Here is a 12,732-nt window from a genome sequence, read left to right on the forward strand (position 1 = left end):
AGTAAATACATTCAAATGAAATTTTTAAAATCAGTTTTATTAATCTAAGTTAGTAGAATAACAGGGGTCAGGAATTTATTGATTGATTGATTCACGATTTTTAACCTGACACTAAGCCAGTAAAATAAAAAATATATACACACAAGGGGCTGATGCTCGGTTATGCTTAGGCCCTTTATACCACTCTGGCAGTGTAAAGAGCCTTAATGATTTAAGGTCCAACCTATGCATCACCATGTTTTTTATTCTGCATGATGATGATTAATAATAATAATCATGTTTATTATAGGAGTGCATCAGGGCCACCGAAGAATGAGGCTCCCTTGTTCTGTTACCTACACAAAATTCTCTGTTACTTGCACACCCTAGGGGCACCCACCTTTACCCAGTTCCTAGGGCTCAGGCAAAACCCTGTTAATTTAGGCATCCACCCTCACCCTTCTGTGGGCTCAGGGCATAACTTTACACTCTTCGGGTTCGCGGGGTCTTTGACCAGTGAAAGAGCCTTACACAGTAATATCCTACTTAACCTCTATTTATTAACAATTACCCCCCAAAAATGCATACACTAAACATACAATGCTCACCACTCCCAATGAGAGAGAGGAACTTTTCTTGATGGCCCATCAGGATCAGGTTATCTGGGGGACTCCAGTTTCTGCACAGTGTCATTGGCAGAATGTTGAGATCTGGCACCTCTGATCTTGGGACTGTGTTCTGGAGTTGGTTCCCAAGAACTTGAGTCCTGCTTAGCTGCACTGTAACCCAGTGGTCACCGACCTTTTCCGGGTGGCGGGCGCCAGACAACGGGCCAAGCATCTGCCGAAATGCTGCCGAGAAGCGGCAACGTCAAGAGGCATCGCCGCCAAAATGCCGCTGAAGTAGCGTCACCAAGAGGCATTGCTGCCGAAAATCAGTGGCATTTTGGCAGCAACGCCTCTTGATGATGCCACTTTTCGGAGGCATTTTGGCAGATGCTTGTCCGCCGGCCAGTACGCGGGCGCACATAGATGCCCCAGCGGGCGCCATTGCACCCGCAGGCACCACATTGGGGACCACTGCCGTAACCAATCATTTTACTAAAATTTTACTAACCAATCCCAACATATTGTAACAAAATCCTCTAACCAATCCTACCCCACCACCTTAACTAATTTACACCTAGCAAAATTAATTATGTAACAGACAGAAACAATCAAAGAACCAGACCAAGACCATACAGATAAACAATAGAGAAGTGGGGGCCCATAAAGACAAAACAATAAAGAAATGGGGATTTTACAGCCACAACTATTGATAAGGGATTGCTTGTCAGACAGAATGCTATCAAACTAAGTTTTCTTTAACCACCGTAAAATCTGTTTCTCTATCCAGGGGCGGCAGGTTTGTAGAAATGTTGATAGTGTCCAGACCCCCCACACACACTTGCCTAAGGCTCTAGAAGGGAGTTTGGGTGGGAGAGGGGGTCTGGGGTGCAGGCTCTGGGATGTAATTTGGGTAGAGGCTCTGGGCTGGGGAAGGGGATTGGGCTGCAGGAGGGGTGCAGGCTCTGGGAGGGAGTTTGGGTGCAGAATGGGTGAGAGGTTGGGCTCTGGGAGGGAGTTTGAGTGGGGGAGGGGTCTGGGATGCAGGGTCTGGGAGGGAGTTTGGATGCAGGCTCTGGGTTGGGGCAGCAGATGGGGGTGCAGGAGGGGCTGGGGGTGCAGGCTCTGGGAGGGAGTTTGGGGATGGGAGGAGGTGCAGAGGGAGGGGGGTGCAGGCTCTGGGCTGGGGCAGGGGATTGGGCTGCAGGAGGGGTGCAATCTCTGGGAGGGAGTTTGGGTGCAGAAGGGGTGAGAGGTCAGGCTCTGGGAGGGAGTTTGGGTAGGGGAGGGGGTCTGGGGGTGCAGGCTCTGGGAGGGAGTTTGGGGATGGGAGGAGGTGCGGAGGGAGGAGGTGCAGGCTCTGGAAGGGAATTTGTGTGCTGGGTGCAGGCTCTGGGCTGGGGCAGCGGGTGGGGTGGAGGTGGGGGGTGCAGGCTCTGGGGAGTTTGGGTGCAGGCAGTGGGGTGGAGGTGCAGGCTCTGGGATGGAGAGTGGGGGGGTGGAGGTAGGGGCGATGGGCCTTGGGAGGGCGTGTGTAGGCTGGGGGCAGGCTCTGGGCGGGGCAGGGGATGGGGGTGCAGGAGGGGATATGGGGTGTGGACTCTGGGATAGAGTTTGGGAGCAAAAATGGGTGTCAAGGGAGGGTTGGGGGGTGCAAGAGGGAGTTTGGAGGCGGGGGGGCAGGCTCTGGGCTGGGGCAGGGGGTGGGAGTGGAGGAAGTGGTGAGGGGTGCAAGCTCTGGGAGGGAGTTTGGAGGTGAGAGGCGGTGCTGGGGGGTGCAGGAGGAAATTTTGGGGCTGGAGGGGGTGTGTGGGGAGGGGTGTGGGTTCAGGCTGTAGGGTTCAGTGCTTACCCGGGTCATCCCCTCCAGCAGCGGCTCCTAGGCGGGGCAGGCCGGGGGGGGGTCTCCGTGCGCTGCTGTCCCCAGGCACCACCCCTGCAGCTTCCCATTAGCTGCAGGGGCGTTCGGGGCGGAGGCAGTCCACAGCGGCACAGCACCCCCCGGCCTGGAAGGACGTGCCAGCAGCCATGTGGAACGAGTGCGCAGGAAACTGCTCAGTGCTGCTGCACTTCCGGATGGCAGCGGGAGCCCCCTGGCTGTTTTAAATCACCCGGGGGCAGCAGGCAGGGCTGGGGGATGCACGGAGGGAGTGCACAGGGAAGGGGGGCAAGCAGGAAACTTTGCTGGACCCGGGCCCCCAAGCCAGGAATATTCCTAGTGCCCGGGCACCACGGGCTCATAGAACTCGCTGCCCATGTGGCTATCTGGTGATGGTGGGTTTTATTAGGACCTGATCACCTTCTTAACAGCCCAATATTACATTGTTTTAATGGAATTTAGATGGAATGTGAGGATGTGACTTTCTGATTCTTAGCTCATGGCTGCTGCTCTCCTAATATGGCTGCAGACAAAAGCCCGAGGCCCTACAATATGGCTACAGGCAAAGGCCTTATCCTTACAGTGCTAGATACTATATAAGCACAAGGTAGAAGACAGTCCATTGGCCTTTCATTTCCACCCTTTTTATAGCAAATAGAAACACTGTGTATATGATCCAGATCCAAAATTCATATTCATTAATCTAACTTTAGTCTTCTATCACATCATTTATTTGCCTGTACACATGTACAGTAGAACATAAGATGGATCAGATACTACAAGAAGTCAGATATTGAGGGTAAAAGTCAACTGTGAGTGACATGTACAGTATATGAAACTTATTTCAGCACTTTTTAAACTATGAAATGCAGAACAGCCACTGTTTTTGTAATTGGACAAGGCTAACGTTCAATTTTTCCTCAGCTTAGCCATGCCTTGCACTACTACATGCCTTCCCCCCATTCGTTTTCTTTCTACTTCGAGTACTAGGAATAAATAGAGAAAGGCATCTGTACATATGGTCAAACTATTCGAGAAGACATGCAGTTGGGATCCAAGTAAAAATAACTCTTTTTCTATTTTTTCCACTGCATCAACAACTCTAGCCTACACTTTATATTTACTATGATCAGCTCCGGCTCTCATGTTCATTTCACTTGTTAATTTAACTTCACAGCCTTGATCATGCTTTCTTTCCTGCCTACCCCGTCCCACCCCACCGCCATCCCACGCCTCCTGTGTTGTTCAGTTTAGAAATTGTTCCCTAAGCTTTCTTTTTATTAAGTGTCAATCTTCTCTTTAGAGATTATGAGACCCAACAGGATTTTTATTTAAAAAATTGCTCTCTTCATGATGCTATGCAGCAGCAGGAAGCTGCTGATTGGTTTTTTGAAAGCAGCACCACACACGCTGCAAGAGATTCTCTCCAACTAAATGATGTATTTTTAAAAGTAAAGATTTTTAGCCTTTGGGTCTTTGTCTGTTGTGAAACTGTGCTGTATACCAGTAGTTCTCAACCGGGGGTCCACGGCCCACAGGGGTCTGCAAGCCCTTTCCAGGGTCCTGTGGCTGAAGCCCCGATGGCCAGCACCCCCTGCAGGGCTGAAGCTGGGAGGTGCGGAGCTGAAGCCCTGATCCCCAGTGCCCCATGTGGGGCTGAATCCTGGAGCCCCAAGCCCTGGAGCTCCCTGTGGGGCAGAAGCCCTGAGCCCATGGGCAAAGTTGGGGACATGGAGGGCATTGCTCCCACCCCAAACCGCAGTGCCAGAGCGCAGCAGTCCCGGGGACAACTCACACCTCCTGCCCCATCTCCTCTCCCTGCTCCCTGGCCAGGTCGGAGGCAGGAAGCCAGTGTGGGGCAGCTGCTGCTCTGGATGGTGCCATGGAGCAAGCAGCAGCAGCGTTCCCTCCGCTCCTGCTGGTGCCCCAGGTTGAAGCTGCTCCTCTGCTCCCAGCCCCCTTTGCTCCCACAGAGGCAGCCGATAAGAGCCCATCCAGGTGGGGAACCCTGGCTCCGTGGCTGGCAGACCGCTCTGGGAACAAGGACCGGAGGGGAGTTCTCCCAGCACACAACCCCTAATGCCCCTCTCCCTACAACCTGAGCTAACCCCTCCCTGCACCCTGAGCTACCTCCTGCCCGCATATAGCCCCTAGCCACCCTCCTCCTTGCACCCACAGCCACCCCCCATGTGCACACAGCCCCAGCTACCCCCTCCCTGCATCTTGAGCTACCCCATCTGCACACAGCCCCTAGCCACCCCCTCCCTTCACCCTCAGCTGTTTTCAAACTTTTTGAGTTATAATTGTTGGTTGTGCCCCTTTCCCCCCAGCCCCTCCGACAGGCTGGGTGGCCTGCTGAGGTGAGTCCAGGGACGGAGGTGGCATGCCCTCCCTGGACCCTGCCACACGGAGGTGGCTTGAGCCCTGCTGGTCCCTGCCTCCCCAAAACAGAAGTCAAACTATGCCTTTGCCCAAGGCCCCTGCCCCAGGCCCCCACCTCCCCTGCTGGGCCCTGGAGTTTTTATAGCATGTTGAGGGGGCCTCAAAGAGAAAAAGGTTGAGAACCCCTGTTGTGTACAATAGGTGTTGTAATGATGCTCACTCTGTAACATGGTACCACCCTATTAAACAGACAGATCTGATGACTATATTCCTGTCTAATCTCTCCTTAAACAAAAGCTAACTGTTATAATTATTGTTTTGTTTCCGATACTTACATAGCAAGGATTTGTAAACTTGTTAAAACTTTCTAAATAAATAAGTAATTAAAGAGAAAAAAATAGCGGTAGGGCTGTACATTGCATGCAATACAGATACTATTTCATAGTAACAAATTGCTTGAGCTCATATCAACTGCAAATCCCTTCTCCAGCTCTGAGTATTCTTCCTCTGGCCTTGCACAAACCTCTCCCAAGCCTGTGACTGAAATCTGGCACCTAGTTTTCAGCAGTGTTCAAATTGGGCTCGTGCCCCATGGAATTGTACCCTGTCTGTCTGGACTGATTGCCTCTTTACTCCTGGGCATAGGTTCTGCCAGATTTACTCCGGTTGAGTAGTCCCATTGTAGTCAATGGAACTATTCAGCAACTGAGATAGGATGAGGAACTATTCCATGGGGGCTGGCAGAATCTGATCCTTGGAAAGGAGGAGAGGAAATACTTTTCTCTCTCTTTCTCTTTTGTAAAAAAATAGGGAAGCATGTGTAGGACAGAGGCCATGGAGGAAGGGAGTGGGGTGATCATATGTGGAGCTACGAGGGACTGGATCCTTTAGTTAATTATGATGCAGCAGTAGCTGAACTATAGTTGTCCTAGAGTTCAGTTTTTAACTGAAGATCTAAGCCTTTATTTTATAAAAATCTCAGTGAAATGGCAAAAAGCAAGCCCTAGATCATAACCGTTGAGTGGTGTTTTTAATTGGTGATTTGATTAAAATGAATTGATAGAGAATAACACGAATTTAAAAGTTGTCACATTGGCAGTTTTTCACTGGATCAACTTTGTACCCCTCTTGCAAGAAATCTAAAGCCCCCAGGGGCCTGTCCTTTGGCCACATAGTTGAGCAATTAGCACGCAAGGAGCAACAATCAGTTATACATCTATAGGTTTTACACTAGAGCGCAAGTTTGATGAAAAGGGGTTATGTATTGCTTTTTGACATCTGTTGGAAATGGAAGTGAAAGACTTATGGAGTGTTGGAGTGCATTCTTAACTCCCCTTGGCAATATACAGATGGAAAGGAATGGACAAGTCTTTCCCCTTAACTTATTTCCATTCTTTTTCATTTTTGAGGGACCCCAGATGGGGGGAGGATCCCACAGCCCAGACTCCAGCACATTGTTCCAAGAGCTTGAGTCAGCTGACATTGGCCAGACTGGGCGGGAGCGGGGTGTGTGTGGGGGGGTATTGCAGGATAGACATACTCTCAGAGAAGAAACCGAATTCCCTGCAGATAATTGGGTTCTCCAGGCTTGACTGTCCATGTTACTTACCTCTTTTACAAATCCCTACACCCTTCTCTTTCTGATGAGAATATGCAAAGGAAACTGCAAGGTCAGCCTAATGGAATTTCCTAGTCCTGCTGCCCCAGGGTTTTCGGCAGGACCACCTTGTATTTATCTGAGACACTCTGAATACCTTTCCCAGACCTGAAGACGAGCTCTGTGTAAACTTGGAAGCTTGACTCTCACATCAACAGAAGTTGATCCAATAAAAGATATTACCTCACCCTGCTTGTCTCTCTAATATCCTGGGACCGACACAGCTACAACAACACTGCAAACAACAGTCTCTCTTTATGTTAGTCTTTATCATGGGAATGACAGCATTCCTGAATAATGGTAGAAACAACAAAGATCCTTTTTCAATTCAAGAGGAAGAACTACTGCAGTAGATCATAGAGTTATCAGTTTTAGTCCCAGCAAGAACAAATTCCTCAAAATCAGGGGCAGCTCTACCTATAGGCAAAGTAGGCAGATTTTGCCCATCCGCTCCTCTGTCATGATGCAGGGGTGGCTGGACCAAATCTGCTGTCCTAGGCTTGTGAGGAGGCGGGTGGCACTCTGAAGTTGTGTGTAGGGCAGTCTCGAGTGGCCTCTGCTCACAATTTAATGCTATAAAACATTGTTGGTGGAAGCTAACTCACAAAACTACTGGAGGTTTCCACCCAGGCCCTGATCTTGACTTGCTGTGACTGCAGCCTGCATGTCCCTGCCGGAGAAAGCCAGGCAGGGGGAAACCACCCCATGTGAGAGGTGTCTGTCAGTGGAGTCCCTCAGGAAGAGGTAAGAAAGCTGCAGGAGGAGCTGTCTTGTCTGCATAGCATCCAGGAGCATGAGGACTTCATCAACAGGATGCACATGGAAGCATCTTGAATGGAGGATGCCAGCCAACTACAGAAGCAACAGAGGAGGAAGAACAACTGACTGCTCTGCGGGGAAAGGAATGGCTGTTAGCCAGCTGAGAGTGTAGACAGGGCTCCACCCTCCCACCCGCAGATCAGTCCCCCATCCATTGCATTCAAGAACCAGTATGCTGTACTGGCAACATGAGGAGGGGAGCAGATGCCAGTGGCTGAGGGGGAAGATCCACTTGTCTCGAAGGCTGGGAGGTTCGCAGCCACCACACCCAAGAGGAGGAGGCATAAGGTGCTGGTGGCCAGGGGCTCCCTTCTGAGGGGGATGGAGGCATTCACGTAGTGACCCAGCATGATGATGTCCCAGGAAGTATGTTGCCTGCTGGGAGCCTGCATCTGAGACATAACAGAAAGGTTTCCGAGGGTCATCCAGCCCTCAGACCACAACCCCATGCTGCTTATCCACATGGGCACTAATGATACTGCCAGGCTTGACCATGAATGGAACAGCAGTGACTACAGGGCTCTGGGAGCACAGTAAAGGAATCTCATTCATCCTCCAAGTTCAGGGTAAGGGCCCAGGCAGTGACACATGCATCCTGAAGATGAATGCATGGCTGCACAAATGATGTCAATGGGTGGGCTTCAGCTTCCTTGACCATGGGATGCTGTTCCAGGAAGCAAGTCTACTGGGAAGAGATGGGGTCCACCTGACCATGAAGGGGAAGAGCATATTCATGCACTGACTTGCCAAACTAGTGAGGAAAGCTTTAAACTCACAAAAGTAACAAAAGCCCACAGGTAAGCATAAAAAAGCCTTAATAGGAGGCTAGATGTGGGGGTGTGATGGGGTGTCCACTCCATACACAACTTGGAGGAGATCAGGTGACCAGGTGGGCCATTTAACTCCCCAGGCTGAACCTGGAGGAGGAACCGGGGAGCAGGGATTGATTAAATGAGGCTCAGCTGCACATGCACAGGAGGGGCCTGTATAAAGTGTAGGAGATGAGAGCAGAAGGAGGCTGCAGGAAAGTAGCCTGCAGTCACTCCCTGGGAGAAGGGTGGTGTGTTTGGGGCTATTGGGTTAGGTAACCTATAGATACTCCCTGGGAGGAGGGAGTTTGGGCTGGCAAACTCAGAGCATGGGAGGGACCCAAAAAGTTAGGAAAGGCTCACGGGAAAAGCAACAAAGTATGGAGTAGGCCAGACTTTGCTTGCTGAAGAGAGGGCCCCTGAGCTGGAATATAGAGTAGAGGGCAAGTCCGGGTTCTCCTATCAGCCACTGGGGAAGTGGCATGAACCACATAGCCGAGAGTGGACTGCCTGGGACAGATTTTGATACCCAAGAATGGAAGGACTATAGTGAGCTGGCTGGACGGCCAAGTCACAAAGAGGAAGCTGCAGCTCCTGGAGCTACTGGGGCCGCAGGGTGAGAGAACACAAGTGAAGAGACAATGATAGGAGTATATGGCACCTGGAAAGAGCTATCCCCAGAGCAACCAGGAGGAGGCACCACTAGCAGGGTGAGTGGACCCCGTGACAGGGGGATATGGAAATTTATAATTGCGTCATAGGAAAGAGAAGAGGGAAGTCAGTGGGGGAATCGGCTCAACATCTATACACAAATGCAAGGAGTATGGGGAATAAACAGGAAGATCTGGAAGTATTAGTACATAAGCCAAATTATGATTTTACTGGTATCACCAAGACTGGATGGGATAAATCTCATGACTGGAATATTTGTATAGAAGGGGATAGCTTATTCAGGAAGGACAGGTAGGGAAACAGTGAGGAGGTGTTGCATTATATATCAAGAATATAGACACTTGTTCCGCAGTCCAGAAAGAGGTGAGAGGCAGACCAGTTGAAAGTCTCTGGGTAAAGATAAAAGGGGAAACACTAGCGGAGACATCATAGTAATGTCTAGTATAGATCACCAAATCAGGAAGAGGAGGTGGATGAGGAATTTCTAGAACAAATAATGGAAATATTCAAAACATAAGACCTTGCACTGATGGGAGACTTTAACTACCCAGACATCTCTTGGAAAAGTAATACGGCAAAACACAAAATTTCCAATAAGTTCTTGGAATGTTTTGGGGATAACTTTTTGTTTCAGAAAGTGGAGGAAGTAAGTAAGTGGGGGTCAGCCATTTTAGATTTAATTCTGACCAACAAGGAGGAATTGGTTGAAGGTGGAAAGCAATTTAGGTGAAAGTGATCAGGAAATGATAGAGGAAAGGAAGGAGTGAGAGCAGCAGAATGAGAAAAATAGACTTCAAAAAAGTAAACTTTAGCAAATGCAGAGAATGGGTAGATAAGGTCCCAATGGAAGAAAATCTAAGGGAAAAAGGAGTGCAGGAGAGCAGGCCGTTTTTCAAGGAGACAATATTAAAGGCACAACTGCAAACTATCCCAATACGAAGGAAAGATAGGAAGAATAGTAAGAAACAAACATGGCTCCATCATGGCTTTAATGACCGGAAAATCCAAAAAGTGGAAACAAGGACAAAATGCTAAGGATGAATACAAAATAACAGCACAAGTACGTATGGACAACATCAGAAAGGCTTAGGCACAACATGAGTTACACCTAGCAATGAACATAACAGGCAATAAGAAGAGATTCTTTAAATACATTAGGAACAAAAGAAGATGAAGGAAAGTGTAGGTCTTCAGCGTGAAAGGAGAGCTAACAACTGATGACATCAAGAAGGCTGGCGTAAGAAGGTGAATGGTGACCAGATTAATATTAACAACAGAACTGAAGGGATGCAAGCCACAATAGGGAAAGAACAGGTTAAAGAATATTTAGATAAGGTAGATGTATTCAGGTTGGCAGGGCCTGATGAAATTCATCCTAGGGTACTTAAAGAACTATCTGAAGCAATTTCAGAACCTTTAGCAATTATCTTTGAGAACTCATGGAGGACAAGTGAGGTCCCAGAGGACTGGAGAAGGGCAGAAGATAGTACCTATCTTTCAAAAGGGGAACAAAGAGGACCCAGAAAATTATAGACCAGTCAGCCTAACTTTGATACCTGGAAAGATACTGGAACAAATTATTAAACCATCAGTTTGTAAGCACCTAGAGGACAATACAGTTATAAGGAATAGCCAGCGTGGATTTGTCAAGAACAAAGTATGCCAAACCAACCTAATTTCCTCCTTTGACAGGGTTATTGGCCTAACGGATGGGGGGAAATGGTAGACATGATATACCTCAATTTTACTCAGGCTTTTGAAACAGTCTCAAACAACATTCTCAGAAGCAAACTAGGGAAATGTGGTCAAAATTAAATTACTATACGGTGGGTGTGACAGAATACACCTCTGTATTCATACCCTGCACACTACTGTAATAATCTTGTATAAAATATGCCTTGTTAAGGTACCATTTGAAAACTAATAACTCACTGGTCAATAATATCATGGTTAAATGTATGCAGCAACATTATATGTAAAGTTATAAACATAAGCTGAAATCACGACTGAAGTATGTTTACCAGACAAACCTTGAGAGTGGTTAAACCTGTTTCTCAAAGACAAAGGGCAAGTTGATGCCCTGGCCAGGTGTCACCAAAGCTGATGGGTGTGGCTGGCTGCGAAGCCGCTCCAGCAGCGGCCTGTGTAGCTGTCCTCGGGCGGCTATGGTGGGGGTGCTTTGGGCTCCTGCAGAGGAGGGGAGGTAGAAGGGAAGGGGGGGGCAGAAGGGAAGTGGGGGGCCTCGGGCACAAGGGAAGGGAAGGGGCCGGGGGTTAGCCTCCCCGGGTGCGCCCATGAAGATGAAATTCAATAAAGTGCAAAGTACATCACTTACAAGTACATCAAATGCAAGCTATAAAATGGGGAATAACTGGCAGTACTTCAGAAAAGAACCTGGGCGTTACAGTGGATCACAAATTGAATATGAGTCAACAGTGTGATGCAGATGAGAAAAAGGCTAATATCACTGAGGGGTGTATTAACAGGAGTGTCATTTATAAGACATGGGAGACAACTGTCGCACTCCACTTGGCACTGGAGAAGCCTCAACTGGGTTACTGTGTCCAATTCTAGCCACACACTTTATGACAGATGTGAACAAATTAGAGATAGTCTAGAGGAGAGCAAAAAAAAAAAAAAAAGATAAAAGTTTAGAAAACCTGATCTATGAGGCAAACTGTACAAAACTGAGCATGTTTAGTCTTGAGGAAAGAAGATTGAGGAGGAGTTTAACAGCTATCAAATATGTTAAGGGCAGTTATAAAGAGGATTGGGATCTAGGGGGTTGGATTTCATGACTTCTTGAGATTCCTTCGAGCCCTATGATTCTGATACAAAACAAATTATTTTAACTTATCGAATGTTGTTACTTTTATCTAATTAACTGTATTTGCATTAAGAAAAAATAAAATCACTTATCAACGTGAGAGTGCACCAACATTTTAGAATGTGTGCATTACAAGTGGTATAGAAAACTCACTTATGATACTATATTTTAAACACCTGAGAAATAAGTATGCAAATTAGATCATTTTAGCAATTCTACCTTGATTTTGCTCAGTTGTCTGACTTTTTCAAGGTCCATATTCCTGAGGTACCTGGTTAAGAAGAAAAATTAGTCTTTGTGCTTTAGAGAAGTGTTGCTTTTACACATCTGAAACAGTAGTAACTGATCTTGGTCAAGTCACTTGGTGACTGACCTTGCAAAGCTGAACTCAGTGGGTGGGCATTTTATCAGTGACTTTAATGGGTAAAAAATCAAGCCCTTAAAACCTCACTACTCTTCATTTCCCTCACTCTATGAAAGTAGGAGAATGGTACTTACCCTCTTCTGTAAACCACTATGAGATTTACAGATGAAAAGTACTACATAAGTAAGAAGCAACAGTACCAGTAACAGCATCAGTCTTTTTGTTTTGTGCTTGTACATTCACCCAACACAATGGCATCCCGGCCCCTGACTTAGGCTCCTGGTGCTACAGTAATACAAATAATAAATAATATTCATGAAGAAATATTATAGCCACTTATTTGTGTACAAGTGCTTTGGTAGCTAGATCTCAGTGAGTTCTTGAAGTCCGAACGAATATGTAGCAATGTACCTAACAGTGAGTTACCACAGATTAAGCAGTGTGCAGTACCATGGATTATTTATTTAAAAATTTAGGCGAAATCATTCTTTTATTTGCCAGGTCTTGCCACCCTGGACCTTGTCTCCTCAGGAACTGGTTTTTGAAAAGGGGGCAAGCGGTGTCTTTAGGAAGCTTTGGTTGGATTCCCTCTCCCCTGGGGGCCTGATTCCCCCCCATTGCAATTTAACTTCCAGCAACACCAAGATTTCCAGCTTGACTCGTCATTATTTGCATGATCTTGCTGCGCGGCGGCCTCCCCGCCGTACAAACACCGACACTCCCTGCAGTGCCCCAACAA

General features: G+C 47.7%; 1 long non-coding RNA gene across 1 annotated transcript; it reads right to left on the bottom strand.

Annotated features, from left to right (window-relative positions):
• Positions 1-6,906: 6,906 nt before the first annotated feature.
• LOC120401895 lies at positions 6,907-12,494 on the bottom strand. The gene is made up of 3 exons (XR_005596817.1): positions 11,849-12,494; positions 10,833-10,989; positions 6,907-7,713 (listed from the first exon to the last, which is right to left on the bottom strand). It is a non-coding gene; the product is annotated as an uncharacterized LOC120401895 (long non-coding RNA).
• Positions 12,495-12,732: the final 238 nt, after the last annotated feature.

This window comes from Mauremys reevesii, linkage group 3 (assembly GCF_016161935.1).
Source record: "Mauremys reevesii isolate NIE-2019 linkage group 3, ASM1616193v1, whole genome shotgun sequence".
NCBI classification, from domain to species: Eukaryota; Metazoa; Chordata; order Testudines; family Geoemydidae; genus Mauremys; species Mauremys reevesii.